Source organism: Canis lupus, chromosome 15, assembly GCF_048164855.1.
Source record: "Canis lupus baileyi chromosome 15, mCanLup2.hap1, whole genome shotgun sequence".
Lineage (NCBI taxonomy): Eukaryota > Metazoa > Chordata > Mammalia > Carnivora > Canidae > Canis > Canis lupus.
The window spans coordinates 22383842-22401627 of NC_132852.1; the positions used below are offsets into that span (position 1 = coordinate 22383842).

At 35.9% G+C, this 17786-nt stretch overlaps 1 long non-coding RNA gene across 2 annotated transcripts in view; it reads left to right on the forward strand.

Moving 5' to 3' along the window:
- The window catches only part of LOC140604741 (uncharacterized), a 60277-nt gene extending 42701 nt beyond the window's left edge, over positions 1–17576 (forward strand). Inside the window, exons 3-6 of one of the 2 annotated variants that reach the window (XR_012007553.1) lie at positions 4643–4755; positions 11121–11695; positions 12275–12404; positions 15653–17576. This is a non-coding gene — a long non-coding RNA (uncharacterized lncRNA). The remainder of the gene's footprint in view (positions 1–4642; positions 4756–11120; positions 11696–12274; positions 12405–15652) is intronic. The other variant, XR_012007554.1, reaches the window with a different exon arrangement.
- Positions 17577–17786: the final 210 nt, after the last annotated feature.

The following is a 17786-nucleotide window of genomic DNA, read 5'->3' on the forward strand; positions in this document are numbered from 1 at the left end:
ACATGAGTAGTAAACACTCAAGCTCCACTTGAAAGTCAGGCTTTCTCTTCTCAGTGGGAAAAACAAAGATTTGAAGGGGGAATGAAATGTAAAGAGAATACAGAAAGGAGAGAGCTCAATCAGATGTCAACAGCATGGAAAAAGATCCAAGCTGACCTGGTGCTGTGTGTAGCCATGTGACTGCATCCTCAAGCCAGAGCCCCTCAAAGAAAGCTGTGTATTATAAAGCAGGATATGGATTAAGAACTCCACAGAAGCTTTAAGAACACTCTCCATGTTGGCGAGAATGTGATTAAAAAATAAGACTGATGCAAAAGTGCAGATGGAAATGACAACAAGGAGGATTCCATGCATTGTTAGTAACCTTTACAAGCCTGTTTTAGGGTTCGTATCCCTGGGCTGGCAGCCTTGCTGCAGAAGACCTGTCAGTGGCAAGGTTTTCCAGAGTGCACAATATTACATTTTTTATGGCTTTCTTTTTTACAGCAGATATTACCTAATTAGGAAAAGTTTTACTGCAGATTTCATTTTACTGTAAAAGTCAAAGCATTTTCAGGAAATGAGGGTAGCAGTTTCCCATGGTGCTCAGCTAAATGAGAATTTCAAAAATGGCCACTGGCAAAATCCTTTCCCTTCCTGTGAATGGACTGGTGAAAAGAAAAATAATGGAACAATTGTCTGCCTGAAAAACATAAATACTTATTAATGTAGATTAAATCTCTAGTATTGTAAAGTTGTAAAATTCTTTAGTAAATTTTATGCAGTTATTAAATATCATGGGAATGACAGATTTGAACTCACTTATTCCTTCAGTTTTGATTATCTACTATGCACAGCATTATGCTGGATGTTACAGATTCAAGGTGGCTCTACTAAGACCATTCCTCTCTCCATTTTCATTCTGAACCCATTAAGAAATATGTTAAAACAGAGACCTATCCCAAGTCACTGATCCCTTCAGAAATCCCAGTAAGTCTCCTTACATGATTTATAGACCACCGATCCTCATGCAGATTACTAGTTAACAGTTCTTCCATAGGGAAGTATAGACTACAAGTTTTTCATAAAGTTACTAATAAAGCAACATTAATACAATAGGAAAGGTTACAAATAAGGGAGGAGATTTTGTAGGTAGAGTAGTAAACTGTAATACAGGTCTGGGAAAAGTTCTTGCTAGGTTGATCTAGAGTCCTTCCTGCCCATCAGAAGCCCAGCAAATAGGCCTATACAGGTTTGCCCACTGTGCTCAGTCATTTGCTGGGACCAAGCTGTATAACAAAGGTTCAAAGCAAACCCAGTGACACCCAGAGAGCAACAGTGGGGATCTACTGTCCACTATGCCCCCAGCAGCAGATCAGGGTGTTGTGTTTCTGCAGCCACCACACATAGTATGGTCATTATGACTTTTTTTTTTTTCCTTTCTGACTAAAGTCCAGTCAATATAGTTAAAATATTGGTGGAGAAGTCTGTTTTTCGTCTTTGGTTTCACCTGCTTTGAATATAATCACTGTGCAACAATATATTGACAAATATTATGTCTCAGTCCTTTGAAAATATCATTTCCTGGCTTTCTAGCTTTTGTTTTGTAGTAAGAGGTCAGATTTAAGTCTAATTCTCTATTTTAAAGTGTATGTTTCCTTCTGGTTACTTTTAAGATTGTTGTCTTAGATGTTCTGCAATTTCAGTACAGTGTGCCTACAGATCATTTGGATGTATGTGTACTGAGACTTGCTGGCATTACTAAATCTGGGCATTTATTTCTCCTACCGACTCTAGAGATTTTTTTTTCCTTCCACTTCTATTATTTCTTTCTGAAACTCAGCTTAGAGTTTTATATTCAACTCCTTGCCCAACTGTTGGTAGGTATCTGAAGATGGATTTTGCTCAACTGAAGGAAGAGCTGATTAAAAATTAGATATTTTTAAAGATATCCTACGTTGACTAAAGAAGTAGTGAGAGCTTTGTTTTTGGTGTTAGAAATGTCTAAGAATCTGGGCATAGTTGAATATCTTTTTGCTTATATTCAGATGTAATGGGGGTGAATTTATAAGATCTTTAAGTGCCTTCACATTTTGAAATACTATTAGATTTAATACTATTTAATAAAATAATCAAATTTTCTTTCAAAAACCTTCAAGGATTGTTAAATATAGTACTTTAAACTGAATCCCATAGTGATATGTGCAAATAAAGGATCCATCTTGCCATTCTTTCAATAATGCTGAAATTAACTTAAAATGTTCTAGATAGTTGACCTTGATGCTCACTTTACATGGATTAATGTTGACATGAATAGTATAGTTACCTGTCAAAACTGTATTTTAGATTGCCTCACTATTCTTGTGAAGCTTTAATCAATTTAAAAGCATGTGTTAAAGAAGCAAATCTTCCTTCTTTGGCTATAGTTCCTACTTATTGTTCTGTATTTCTTTTTTAAAAAAAATCTTCCTTAGGGAATGCCTGAGCAGCTTAGTCAGTAAGCATCTGGCTCTTGATTTCGACTCAGGTCATGATCTTAGGTTTGTGAGATGAAGCCCTGCCTTAGGATCTTCACTGGTGTGAAGCCTGCTTAAGATTCTCTCTCTCTTTCTCTCTCTCTCTCTCTCTCTCCTTCTGCCCCTCCCTCCCCCTCTTTCTCTCTCTAAAAAAATTTTTAAAAATTAATGCCTATAGGGTTTTGATAAAAGAAAAATGAAAAAAAAAAAAGAAAAATGATACTAAAAGCTAAAGAAATAGAAAAACAATTGGAATTATGGAAATGAACTATTTAGTAATTAGGAAGAACAAATGCTTCTGTTTGTCCAAATGCTTGTCTTAAGAAGTCGTTTCTATCACCACCACCCCAGATTTCTTATAGTTGTTAGGTTCATAAGGTAATTCACATCAGCCTACTCCACGCCCCCCCACCCTGCCCTGAGCCCACACATTACTAAGCTGCTTTATTATCACTTCCTTATAAATCAAACCAAAAAAGTAGATATGCATATACATAGAACATTTAAAATGGTGCCTATAGGTAGATGCGGAAAGAATATGTCAGCATGTGGGAGCTCATGAAAGAAGAGCTTATGATACCTTTTGCCCTCTCTATGAACATTTGGATCGTCTTTTACAATGCCTTCCACTGTAACTGATGGTGTACAGCCCCCACCTGCTCTTTGTTCAGTCTAAAGGACCCCCTTAGTTATGGCACAAAAACATGATTGTAAAGGCACCCACCCAGCCACACGGACCCTGGAAGACCCTTGTTTCCTAGCCATGAATCAGTATGTTGGGTGGCAGTGTTTTCTGCAAGGCCTATGACCTGAAACTTTTTAAAAAACCATCCACTCTTTGGGGAAGCATTTCTGAACTGTCCATAACAAACCATTTCTTCTAAAATATCTTCATGAAATACCCATTTGCTAGTTGGAGCTGTTTTCTAATTTGATGCATGTCTGGATCTGGATGAAACATTAAATTGTCTTTCTCATTTTTTTTTATCAGGTATACAGTTTATAAACTATCAGTGCCATTTTAAGTTTTCTGAAAACAATTTGGCAGTAAGTCTGTGGTTCATAGCATAGAATAAGTGACATCTAAACCAAAGCGGTGTCTATTATATAATGTTTTCAGGTACTTGGATAAATCAAATCTTTAACTGAAAAAAAGTGTGTTCAATAAAGGTTACTATACCACTTTTTTTCCCACTTTTTTAAAAAAGATTTTATTTATTCATGAGAGACAGATAGAGGCAGGGACATAGGCAGAGGGAGATGCAGACTCCTGACAGGGATCCCAAATGGGACTCTATCCCCGGATCTTGGGATCACACTCAACTGCTGAGCCACCCAGGCATCTCATTATTATTAGAACAGGTGTCCCTGTTACTATTCCACTTTAACAAAGCTGCCATATTGTACAACTCCTGGAAGCATCTATGTAAACTGCACCCATATGTTTATATAGTACACAGCTTGTATGGTTGTAAAGTGGCCATGCATAGCAAAGTATCTGGCAAAAAGTTATAACATTTTCTTGCAGAGTTGGGAAGAATGTTCTCATTGCATTGGTCATAAAGAAACTCAATAACTATTATGATCACTCTGAACCACTTCCCAGTAACATTAATTATTAATGTACATCCATTTGAATCAATATATTTATTGATTTATGTGTGTATGGTAATTTATAACTTTCAAAAAGTTAAAACTGAAATCTCATGCAAATATAAAATACATTCAGCAATTTTATTCAATTGGGGGATTAATGAACAAACTATTAATAGGTAAAGACTAGTTAAAAGAGAATTTGAAGAACATATATATGTGTGTGTGTGTGTGTGTGTGTGTGTACATGCTGAAACAAATGTGCTTAATGATACTAATCAAATCAGGTTAGTATCTCTTAAGGCAATAAAATGAAATCTTTTGTACATGGCAGAAATTTCTTGTATCTCCACAGAATGAAATTCATGTGTGTAACTACAGACAAATATTGTTTACATTTCCAATAGCTGTGTGCTAATTAATTTCTAAGTCACAAAATTATAAAAATAGCCTACAAATAGAAAATCAATTAAATGTGTACCCACATATAGAATGAGATAATCGCTGGAGGGTTTCTTAGGCAATGCTCACTGAAATCCTTTGCTCATTTCCAGGTCTTAATGCAGAGAACTCCTGAATACATTAGGGATATGAAAAATGTGAATATGGTTGAAAACACATGAACTGTATTGTCCTGGAGCTGTTTTCTCTCAACATATAAATGAAGGTTGAGTCTGTTTAATTACTTTTCATATAGTTACATTTATCTTGGAGCTAAGAGTACTATTTATTCTTGAGAAACATTTTTTTTTTCTGTCATATAGTCTTTCTGGGTTAGTACTTCGTGTGTGTATTTCTGTGTGTATATACTTTCTGTATATGTGATTACTTTTTTACACCCAACATATTAAAGCTATAACATCAATGAATATAAGTAAAACGTCTTTACCAGCAAGCGCAATGTTATGTTCACTTTTTAAGCAACTCCAAATAAGCTTATTATCCATTAATTCCATCTGCTGTGACACTTTATATAATGATTTAACTGAGTGTTATCTCATAAGAAGGAAATTTTTCTTTCAGATAACTAAAGAGTAAATTTATTTGTAAATTCTTCTCCTAGAGTTTAGGTATGATCCATGCTAGTATATTGCCTGCCTAACAATTGAGCTTGAATTTTTTTTAAGCTATCTTAAAGTGTTGATTTTTTTTGGTAGAGTGAGATCCCTTCTGTTCCTTCCAGTTTTCCATTCCTTGATCATATTCCATGGCACTGATTGGCCCATATTTATCAATGAGCAGAATCACTGCAGCCTGAAATACACACCTCTGTGTGCACCTCTCACTCCAGCTTCCTGCCGCCTCCAGCTGAAATCAGTAAGCCAACTAGTTCTTTTTGTGCTCTTGCTCTGTACACACAGCTAAAGCAGACTGGTTCTCACTCTGGATTGTTCACCCCTGTAGGGGGAAGCATATTAATAAGATTAGGATTTAGGCTAATGGAAAGGAGATGCTTTGTTCACATCCAGCACCCTGCATGCCCCAACAGTACTTTATCAGAACTCTGCCCTTGAGGTATTCGACTCTAGTCCAGGTAATACTATAGTGGCAGCTTCTTACCTAGCATTGTTGCCATGTTTCTTTGTGTACTTAGTTCCCTTGGGAAAACTGTGTAGAGAAGGAATGATTGGTAACTTTACTTACACACCTAATGATTGTGACTATTGATTTTTTTCCCTACAAAATGCATATATTGGTTAATGTTTGATATATAGATGCCTGTACTTTACATTAAAGTTGTTTGTGTGACATAAGAAGACTAATGTTTTTCATTAAAAAATAAGAATGGAAAAGAGGTTTTCTAAAAGCATTTTTCTCTATCTCTCCCCACTATAGCAGAATGTCATCAAAATACTTAATATACAAGAAAGAAAAGAAAGCAAAGCAAAATAAAGAGAATTTAAAGCAAAAGGGAATTGTGAGACTTTAGTGAGTTTCTTTTATGTATCAGGGGCTCTGGCACTCCTTCAGAGGCAGTATATTTCTATAAGGATAGGATTGGACTGTGAGATCAAATTCCCTGGACTCATACTCTTCTGCCTCTTACTGGGCTAGGTAACCTTGGGCAAATTCTATCACCTCTTTGGTTCTCAGTTTTCTCATCTGGAAAATGAAAATAATAATGGTTGATTTTAGGATCAGGTCACACACTATCCATAAAGCACAAGTTAGATGATGTGATCGTGTCCGGTCACCTTCATTTTTCACAACCATCCTGTGAGAAACACATAGCATTTTAATGAGAAAAAGTTACCAACATGGAAGATCATTTCTAAATTATTAACACTGCTTCTTTCTGTAATAGATAGTATAAATATGTGTCTGCATTTTAAATTCGTTACAAAGAAATTAAGAGGTTTGGCCCAATTTGAAGGTCTTCAAGAGTTAGTAAACAGTAGTCTCTAAACATTTAGTTTATCTGTTTATCTCATTCAAGACATCACTAAAAGTGTAGTAAAGAGAAGTAACAGACTGAAGTAATTTTCTCTATTTTCGAGCCTGACAAGAAAAGACATTTCAATTGGAGAAAAGTTAAATCCCTTTTACTAAATCTCCTTTGTACTGTGGCCCCTACTTATCTTTTCCAAATCACTGTCATTAGTTCTAACATATCTCAATTCTCTGGGCAAATAGTGGTACTTTTTTTTTTTTTTTTTTCCATATGTGCTCCATTTTTTCTTGTCTCTGTCATAGATACTGTGGCATCTGAGTCAGCCCTAGAAAGCATTTATACTCTGAATTATCTTCATCATCCTTCTAGGTCAGCCAAAATGCAAACATTTCCAAGAAGTCTTGACTGATTACCCCAACTAAATGCAATCTCTCCCTCCTCTAAACAGACAGATCTGAAGATCTGAAATCAAAATCTGGAAAACGAAGGGAAATGCCAACAAAACATAGCTTGTTCCATATGTTAGTATGTTCAATACAACTCTTCTCTCTCTTGCTAGGACTTTGAGAGGAAACTTCACAGAGAATTAATCCCCACAATGGCCAACCTAGTACCATGGGTGATAATGTAAATAAATATTTGAGAAGCAAAAAAAATGAAAATGGAATAGTGTTTAACAGGATTTTTGATTTTTAGATCCCAGCTATATATCTGACAACAATGATGTATCTATTCCTTATTCATAATGTATACATTACATATGAGGAACTGTGTTAGGCACTGAGAGACCTAATTAATAATTATAACTGACAATGTGAAAGCAATGTAGTTTACTTAACAAGATGACAGATCTAAGGGGAAGTTAGAAATCAGGCAAACAAGTTATTTCACACTATTTTTATATCAATAACTCCATAGTTGGCCCTGAATTTCTTCCACTTTTTTCAGTATATCAGAAATTTAGGAAATAAATGCTTCCTATTATTGCAAAAAATAAAGCACAAATAACTTAAAAACTGCCTCACATTTTATCATTTATCAAAATAATGCTATGTATAATTATTCAAAGTGCAAATCATTTGTAACATAAGGCTACTTTTGAGAAAGGACTGTATAGCCAAATTCAGGAAATATCACCTCATATTTCATTTTCTTAGAAATTCACAAAGCATGAGCACATTAGAGACCCTAAAAGCAGTGAAGTAACTAATCCTACTGAACTGAATGAATATTTCCAAAGTTACCTGAGTAAAGAGTTTTTTCATAATATACTGGCCTTCTACTGAAATGAATTTGAAAAGTATTGTTTTTTTTTTCAAAATATTTAATTAGAATAAATTAAATTATTAAAATGCAGGGATTAATTTTAATTTTCTTATCTTTTTACCTTATGTATTCAAATATACTAAAATATGTATTTTAGTTAAAACTAAAACAATTAAGCCATAAAAATTTGAAGAAAATAACTGAAAATATTTAGCTAATATGTAATTATATTATAACTTGTGGGCATACCAACAATGAATATATATTTTAAAGTCAGTATATATGATTATGCTGATATAAAAATATCTGTACATGGAAAACATAATAAGATTGAAAAGCAAACATCAAATTGAGAAATTGGCCACACGTAAAGGTCTTAACCTATTATTGTCCACTATGAAGGTGTAAGAAGAGTGTGAGCCAAGGGATGCAGGGACCTCTGGAAGCTAGAAAAGAGAAGAAAAAGAATTCTCTCTTAGAAACTACTGAAGGACTACAGCCTTGTCAATACTGATTTTAACCCAGTAAGAGCCATTTAAGGCTTCTGATATGAAGAATTATAGCATAATACATGTGTGTTGTCTTGAACCACTAATTTGTGGTAATGTTAGAACAGCAGTAGGAAATTAATATATCAAGCATAACTAAATGTATTTTAGTATTTTGATGTACTTCTTCTACTTCTAAAGGTGGAAAGTATACATTCTAAACAATAACAACAAAAGGAATTTTAAAAAGTAAGAGTCCTCTTACGTTTCTGACATAAAGTTTGAGGTCCTCTAAGTTCTGAGGTTAACTACGGACTATGTAATTCCATATGAAGGGTGTCTCTCATTAGTGCTAATTAGTTCAAAGAAGAGTTTATCCACTGGGCAGATGACTATGATGGAGAACCAAGAAGCAAATCCACTTTCTGAATACTCAAAATCATTGTATTTCTATTTCAATATTAAATTAAGCCATTATTTTCTGTATAGTTATCTTTTAATTGCACCTTTTGGGATACCTCAGCAGGAGAGACATAATTATAAGGTGTGATATGAGCAATTTCACCTTCCTTTCTATTTATTCAGTGACTAAGAATGGTTGAAAATTGTCCTCTTATTTTTCTGGTGTAGTATTCAGATATTTAATCTGATTTGAATAAGATTGCAAAAGGTTTCTAAGCAATTACTTTGCTCACACATTGAAACCACAGCCCTCATTAAAATATAATCATCAAGTTCTATTTTGTACAAGAATGGAAACACACAATGCATTTATTGTCACTTTACTCTATAAGAAAAAAAGAGATTTATGGGAGAAAATCTGCATCTTTAAGGACAAATTACCGGTGGCTTTTAAATCCACAAATGATGGTGCTCTAACAACCGTTCAAGTCTATGAAAAAGTTTAAATTGACAAAATGAAGAATGGCTCAAATTTACTTTCAAAGTGATACACCTATTTGCCTGCGTAGCATAGATAGGTGTACACATTCTTGTGGAAAAGAACCATGTTTTTAAAGCATCATTGCTGTGGGTAATACATAATAAGTGTGGTGCATATTGTTTACTGAGGTTCACCAGTATATCTCATTGCTGGCCTACTTCACACCATAAGCCAGTGAATCCTGCAGAATTTGTAACACTATGATGAAAGATGTCGAGCAAGTACCTAAGCATTCCCTCATCTTTGCTGTCAAAGTAATAGGTTCTCACTAGATCTCAGTTGCTAAAAAAAATAGATGACTCCATAAACATGTAACTGCATTCAGTCAAATTTTACATTTTGAATCAGAGTCTTCACTTTAGTGAGCACCATTGAATATACACATATATGTGTATATTCATACATGCATCTACATATGTATATCATATATATGTACACACACCACATACACAAATTCCACAATTAAGGTTAAATGTGATCAGAATTTTTTTTCAGCCAAAATTTATTCTAGTAATTAAAACCTAGAGTTGGAAAGCAATAGGATCATATAGTTGAACTCTTTCTGCAAAAGGAAATCTAAGACCCCATAATGTTTAAAAACCAAGCTGTATGCAAATCAGGACCAAAAGTCAGGTCCTCTCATGTTTCCACCTGGTGGTTTTTTCTTTGCTTTATTCTCCCTCTATAAATAATACATAGTATGCATGAAGCCTATAAGTATGTGCAGATTTTACATTATTTTTTGTAGAAACACATCTGGCTTAAAAATTTTTCATTTAAGGAAGGATGCCTATAGAGTCTTCAGCTATAGTGAGAGAGATTGATCTGTGTGTGTGTGTGTATATCTTTAATCTTTGTATATATACATATATGTATACATACATATATTGTATATATTGTATACAATATATATATCTATATGTATGTATACATATGTATATATAAAGATTAAAGAACATATATGTATACTTATATATTGTATATGTGTATACATATGAATATATATATAAAGATTAAAGAACTACAAACTGTGTTTAACATACCTGACTTATCTGAACAATGCATTAACTCAAATCTTTCCCAGATATTCCTAATACAATGTATTTACCTACTGAATCTGTTTGATCTCCTATGTCTCCTTTCTTCCTCAGCCACATGTTAAATAAAAATTAAATGAAGTCACACAATTGTAGATCTTAGGCAAATGAATTAGAAAACTAAATGTTTTCTCATATTCTTTGATCTGTTTGAAGATGAATCTCATCGAAGGCAGATTTAAATATTGGGTATTTTCTAGTGTGTTTTAAAAAGCAAGGCAAGATAATTGATTTTTTTTCTTTTCTGACACACTACACTATTGGTAAGGTAAATTGTTCACTGTGCTCCAGAGAAACAATATTCTTTCTTTCTTGTACTTCTTCCAAATGTTTTTTTTTAATTCCTTTTCCCTTCTTCTTTTGTCTTCTATCCATGTAATGTACAGTCTCTAGAAGTGTTTTCCTCTCCCTGAAACACCAAAGTAGATGTATATAATTGCTTATATCTCACTAATTTGACTATTCACTAAGCCTGGCTAAGTCTATTCCAAGTGGTTTGAAGTTTCACATCAAATCTATGATTTGCTAATGTCACCATTTGGAAGTTTCTCATTGGCATTGATTTGTATGTATAAATATAATTCATTTTTTTACTTTTACTTTTAAAATCATATACAAACCACGTAAAGACAGTCAAATCACTTTAATCATATTAGTAGCACTATGCAATCCAGGGTCCACAGAGGAATGTTGTGGAAAGAAGAAAAACAACCACAAGAAATGTCAACATTGTTCACACTTTTTTTTGGCATTTCTTCAAACATATTCTTCACCACAACATCCCTTAATCACTCTCTCTTCTAGTAGCCATTTCTCTCTCACAGCTTCTCTGGTCTTTTCTTCCAGACGTTCCTCCTTCCTTAATTCATTAAACCTTCAGAAATCTTTATGGAACAAGTACTATCTATGTGCCAATCACTGGAGAGAGAACCATGAAGCATGCAGAAGCTTGGCCTCCTGCAGCATTTATTCTGATGAGATAATTTACATCTAAATAAGTGACCTAATAAAAAACAAAGCATGTTAAAGGACTGAAGAGTAATGAGTGGGCCACTGATTTCTGGAGCCCAGAGGCATTGAAGAGAAGCCTGGGTACTTTTGAGGTCCAAATAAAGAGACCTGATAAGAATCTTTCTATCCTCTGCAGAGGGTGGAGATGCTGTTGACTTCCACTACCTATGGGACTATTGTGGCCTGACCCTCTGCAGTCCAACAAAGAAAAGAATAATGGATCTAAAAGAGACCAACATTCAAGTAAAGAATGGCCAGAATGCATCTAGAGAAGTAAAACTGCTGAGGGATTGAGATGACAGTTGGTTAAAAATAATGAGAATATGTAAAGGAATTCAAGTATAAAGTACACTCAGGGAAAGGATGTTTGTAGATTAACAACATGATTTATCCACCAAACAATACCAGAGGTAAGTTGAAGGAGAGGATGTTTCCTACTCAGACGTGTGTCCTCGCAGATCAAGAAGTACAAGGAACATTCCAAATGCACAGAATAAAAATGGCAGAGAAATTAAAGCAAAACCATGAAGGGGAAAAAAAATCTTGGCGGATAGAATAGGAGACTTAATATAAGATTAAAATAACTACCAGGAGAGAGAGAGAGAGAGAGAGAGAGAGAGAGAGAGAGAGAGAGAAGAAAGACTGGGGAGTCAATAAAAGGAAAAATAATGGGAAATTTTTGTGTGTGAACTAAAAACCTGGTGCCACAGATTAAATGGGCTTTCCGAGCCCCAGACCAGACTGATGAGAAAAGACATGATGCCTAAAGACATCCTGTAAAATTTTCGAACTCCAGGGAGAAAAAAGAGAAAGGAAAAATGTTATAAGATTCAGGGTAAAAAAAAAAAAAAATAGCAAAGGAAAAAGTCAGAATCCTCATCTAAAACCTTGGAAGCCAGGAGACAGTGAAAGAACAGCTATCAACCACTGTGAGAAAAATGGTACAGTTCAAGAATCCTGGACCCAGCTAAGATTTTATTTCATTTCAGGATTAAAGACAAAAATATCTGAGAAACTATCATCCAAGCACTCCATCTGAAAGAAAAAGTAGTAAAGTGTCTTAACTAAAGGAATCAGAATAGAAACTAAAAGATGGCAGAACAGAACAAGAGCATGTGTGTGAGTATTTATGATAAAAGGTCAAGTGCATAATACAGTTTTTCTCCTCTTTAATGCTTTCCTGCTATAATTTTGAGACCCTGGCTAGAGGCCAGTTAGTTCCTCTTCTTGTGTGGCTGATTGCTTCTACCACACCCTAGCCAATTCCCTTATCTGGGCCCAAAACATCTACCCTCATTTCCCCAGGGCCAGGTACCAGACTTCTAGAGACAGGTCCTAGGTCCAAGGGCCTAGAGAAGTTATTTAAATTAGCCAGCCTCCAGGGACACAGCCAAATCTAGCTAACCCCACCCCATACGGGTAGGAAAGCCGCTCTCCAGAGCTTCAGTTTGTTATCCTGTCCCTGTTACAACTCCCAAGTGGCCCTGCATGGTAGCTTTCTCTCATCCTGAGCTGTATGTAACAAAGGTTTCTGTCTTTCTTCTATTTGAGTGTTATTGTATTTGGTCTCATCAAAAGAATCTCAATCTTCTAGAACAAAGCACTGAAGTATATATATTTCTGAATACAAAATCATTAAGGAAAAAATGATTTGCTCTACCCTACTCATGCTGCCATTGAAAGGTAGAGGAGGACGATTTTATGAGACAGACTAATAGAAATGGTCTGGCCATGTAGTGGACACCTAGAGCCAGATGAAGAACACCTTTAAAGAATGAGAGAGGTGCACCTGGGTGCCTCAGTTGGTTAAGTGTTTGTCTTCAGCTCATGTCATGATCCTGGGGTCCTGGGATCAAGTCCCACACTGGCTCCCCCGCTCTGCTTGGAGTCTGCTTTTCCCTCTCCCTCCTCTCCTCTGCTCCCCCACCCAGCTCATGGTTGCTCTCCCTCTCTCTCTCACTCACTTTCTGTCTCTCTCAAATAAATAAAATCTTTAAAAATAAATGAGAGATTAACTCGATCCAGTGCTGCAGACAGTCGAGAATAGTGACTTGTATCTGGAAAGTTGGAGATCTTTAGTGACCTTGGCAGTAGTTTCACTATAGTGTGGACAAAATCCTATTGGAAGAGTTTTAGAGAGAATGAAAAGCAAAAGAGACAGTGAACATAGATGCTTTCAAAGGATTTCGCTGTAAGAGAGAATAATAAAATCAGGCAGTAGCTAGTTGGAAATATAGTATCTAGACAGATGTTTTATTTAAAAATGGGAGATAATGCCTCTTATTCTGATTTATTGACTTTTAAAAAAATTATTTTATGAGAGAGATAGCATGAGCAGGGGAGAGGCAGAGGGAGAAGGAGAGGGAGTCCCCACTGAGCAGGGAGACCGACACAAGGCTCAATCTCAGGACCCCAGGATCATGACCTGAGCAGAAAGCAGATGCTTAACTGACTGAGCTATGCAGGAGCCCCTTATTTATTTTTTTAAAGATTATTTATTTGAGATGGAGAGAGCACGCAACATGGGGGGAGGAGCAGAGGGAGAGGAAAGCAGACTTCATGTTGCTGAGCATGCAGCTCAGGATGGAGTTAGATTCCACGACCCTGAGATCACAACCTGAACTGAAATCAACAGTTGGTCACTTAACTGAGCCAGCCAGGTGCCCCTCCTTAGTCTGATTTAATGATGCCAGGTGGGGAAAATGTTGGAACAGTGGGGAGGAGTAGAGGGAAGAAAGGAAGAGAGAGATAATTATTCTTTTAGGGAAAAAATGCTTGAAAAGGAAACAATTCTCAACACAGTTCTATACTATCCAGTGAATGGTACATAAATAGAGGGATTAATTAGAAGCAGAAACAGTTCTTTCTTAAAACCTGAGGAAAGACTGATCAGGGTCCAGGTGCAAATAAGTAGGTTTGGTAGGAGAAAGTTAAGAACATTGTTTCCTAGTGGTCTTACTTTTTTTGTAATAAAAGAAGCATTTCCATCTGCTGAGAGAGAGGCTGTAAGATGTTGATGGTTTGAATAGGAGGGAAAAGTCTGAGGGTGGAAAAGTCTGAGGGTAGAACAGTTTACTGACTAGAGAAACAGTAAATGCTTGAAGGAGAGTGTTGAGGAGATGTGATAAACAGGATGAGAGAGAGAGAGATGACTGTACGTTTTCTTCAGCCACGGGCACTTGTTGGTGGTTCTACACAGGCTGGATGCTTCCGAGTTGGGTCTGGCCCGGTCAGTACAGTAGGGGTTCAGGAAGAAGGGCAGTAAGAGTGTTCCCCCATCTTGCTCTCAGGAACCTTGACCCTTGTATTGATTGCTCTTCTCTTCCCCAACTTCTCCAAATTCCATCTTAATATGAGTTGAGAAGACTACCAAAATTTTCCATGAAAGGCAGGGAATAATAAGAAACTGAGATCGCAAAGTAGAATCCTTCAAAGCAGACAAAGTGAGGAGAAAGTCTGCTAATCCACATTCCTTAGTAATTGCCCTGATTGCCCTTTTTCTAGTTTAAGCTCTGTGATTTCTAGTATAATTTAACCAATGTGGAAATGGAGCTAAAATGCTACAGTAGATGTTTGTAAGTTAGGTATTTTTGGTAAATATAACTAATCACCAAGTATAAAACTAAATATTGGAGATCCTGGGTGGTTCAGTGGCTTGGCGCCTGCCTTTGGCCCAGGGCATGATCCTGGAATCCCGGATCGAGTCCCACATCGGGCTCCCTGCGTGGAGCCGGCTTCTCCCTCTTCTGTCTCTGCCTTTCTCTCTCTGTGTCTCTCATGAGTAAATAAATAAAATCTTAAAAAAAAAAAAAGCCCAAAACAAACAAAAAAAGACTAAATATTTCTTAATTTATGACCTGGCACTACATACAGTGTCTGCTCCACCCCATCGTTTCAGAACCCAAAAAGTGGAATGAAATCAGCTCTATTAACTAAGCAGAAAGAGTTGCATGTGAAACCATTGTTTGACCATAAAGGTGCATATTCATAAGCAAAAAATTGTTTTGTTGTTTGTGATTTGGGAGTTCATTATAAACTATGGGCTAGAGGGCTTGTATACATATATTCGATATGCTCAATGTTAATTTTCTAAAATATACATTTACCACCTCGTTGTTGTAGAGCTACAATTTGTCATTAGGAGTCTACTGGATAGTGTTAATTATTACTTTCTTAACCTCTACACTGGGGAAGATTTTAATAATTATTACTACTGGGCACTGAGGGCTTTTTTTAACTTAATAACTCAAAAGATGATATATTAAGATAATTTTGCAATGTACTTCATTAGTTTTTTTTTGTTTTTGTTTTTGAGAATTTTGCAGCACAAATTACCAAGAAGTAACAGACCAATTATTTGTGTTTAGGTACAAGAAGAGCACGGAATGAGGAACCAAAGACCTAGCTAGAGCCATTTGCAGTAATCAAGCTGGGAATTTAAGAAACAAAGGTTCTAATGTACAAATAACTAGTTCAACTCTTTAATGTGAATTAGCCTATCTTCTCTGGGATAGACAATCTCTTCTAAAAATCTTTATTAATGTAGGAAACTGGACTATTTGGCTACACCATGTTTCGATCCATAGATTGCTTGGAGTTATGTGGCCAACCTGGCAAGGAAGTTTACACTGTTTTCCATCTTATTCCAGTTTTGTCTAGGAAAATGAGCTTCCCAGAAAAATGAAGACAGATTTTTCTCAATAAGTAACATAGTAATGTTTTCTTCATTCATAATCTCCAAACACCCCAAAGTAACCAACAGTGTATCATCATGCAATGAGATTTAAACATTGAAAGAACACTTGCCAGGAAATGCAACTCAAAATTAAAATACAAATAATAACAAAATAGAATACTTTGTGTAACAAGAGGGTAAGATATGTCCAGATAACCTGACTTAGGTTAATTTAAATTGTTCTTGAGAGAAGAAAGGAAAATAAGAACTATCCAAATCCATTTTTGTGGTCATAAACACAGTATGACAAATGTCCTACCTTCAAGAAAACATCTTGTGCTGAACATTCCACAGAAATAGAAATGAGCCCGCATATTTGTGTTTATACTCAGCTACCGCATTGTGTATCCACAGACAGTATCACACTGGGTTTTGATTGATGCTTCCATTAAAATGGCTTGTGCTGTCATTTTGTGTTCCCATTCTTACCTAAACGAACAATCGATTTCTTTTAATGTAGAAAAGCAAAGGGAATATAGAACTTACATGATATAATCTTCTTTAAACTAAAATCATATATTTTATAGATGTGCTGGATACTTCTGTAAAGATCTCCCTCATTTACTATGCATGGGGGAAGAGAGAAGAAAACAAGCCAAATAGCAATTGAGTCCTATATAGTAGTTACTTTATTTTATAAACACATTAAGCAATCTGTTTCTACAGAGCATTTTGTTGCTCTGCTTTCTGTCTGGAAAGCTCTTTCCCTAGGAATATGCATGGTTCTCTCTGTCCCTTTCCCCAAGCCTTTAAGACTTCATCCCCTCCCACAGGCTGGACTTGATCACTCTACCTAACATAGATGAAAAACAAAAAACAAAACAAAACAAAAAAACCCACAAAAAACCATAGATGCCACTTTCTTTGTTCTCCATTCCTTGCACTATTGTTCTTTATAGCCCTATTGCCATTTTGCATGTTGTATATTTATTTCCTTCTGTTTATTGTCTGTTCTTCCTCTGCTCATGATGATGCAAATCTCAGGGGTCAGGATCTTGTCTATTTTATTGCCTGCTATTTCTCCAGTGCCTGGTACAGAGCCTGACCCATATTTGTTGAATACATGAATAAATTCTTCATTCTCTTCTAAGTCCCAGTAAATCAAAGTTCCTTGCTTGGAGTTTTTAGTAAGCTTTCTGATTAATTGATTAAATGCTTTGTTGCCCCAAACTCAAGTTCCACAGTCCACCAAGCCTTTACTCTGATGTGCACTTAGAAGTCAGAAGAAGAGAAGGGGGAAAGTGAGTGTGTACCAAACGATACAAGTCTAACACTGGAGCTGTAGTCTCCTATAGAGACTGTGACTTGTGAATGTCTTTCTCATACATGTATGTATCTATTCATCCTTTTCTAATCAACCCATACTTATTTGTGATGCCTAGTAGGCATTCAAGCTGATATGTTGAGAAGATAGCAGGATTAAAGACTCAAGTTCCGGAGAGAGGTCCAGGCTAAAGATAAATATTTGGGAATCATCTGCATTTCAGTGGAATTTAAAACCAAGATACTGCATGAGATCATGCAAGTACAGATAGAGAAAAAAACCTCTGAAACTGAGGCCTGCACATTCCAACAGCTAGAAGCTGAAAGGTGAGAAAAAAATAGCAAAGACTGAGCATGATTGTACATCTCTCTTCAAAGAATTGTGAGAAAAACCAGATGAGCATGGTCTCTGGAAGCCCCGTAAAAATAGTGCATGAAGTGTGTGCGCTGAGAGAGCAAGGATGTATCTGAGTTAAATGCTGCTAAGTCAACTAAATACAGGG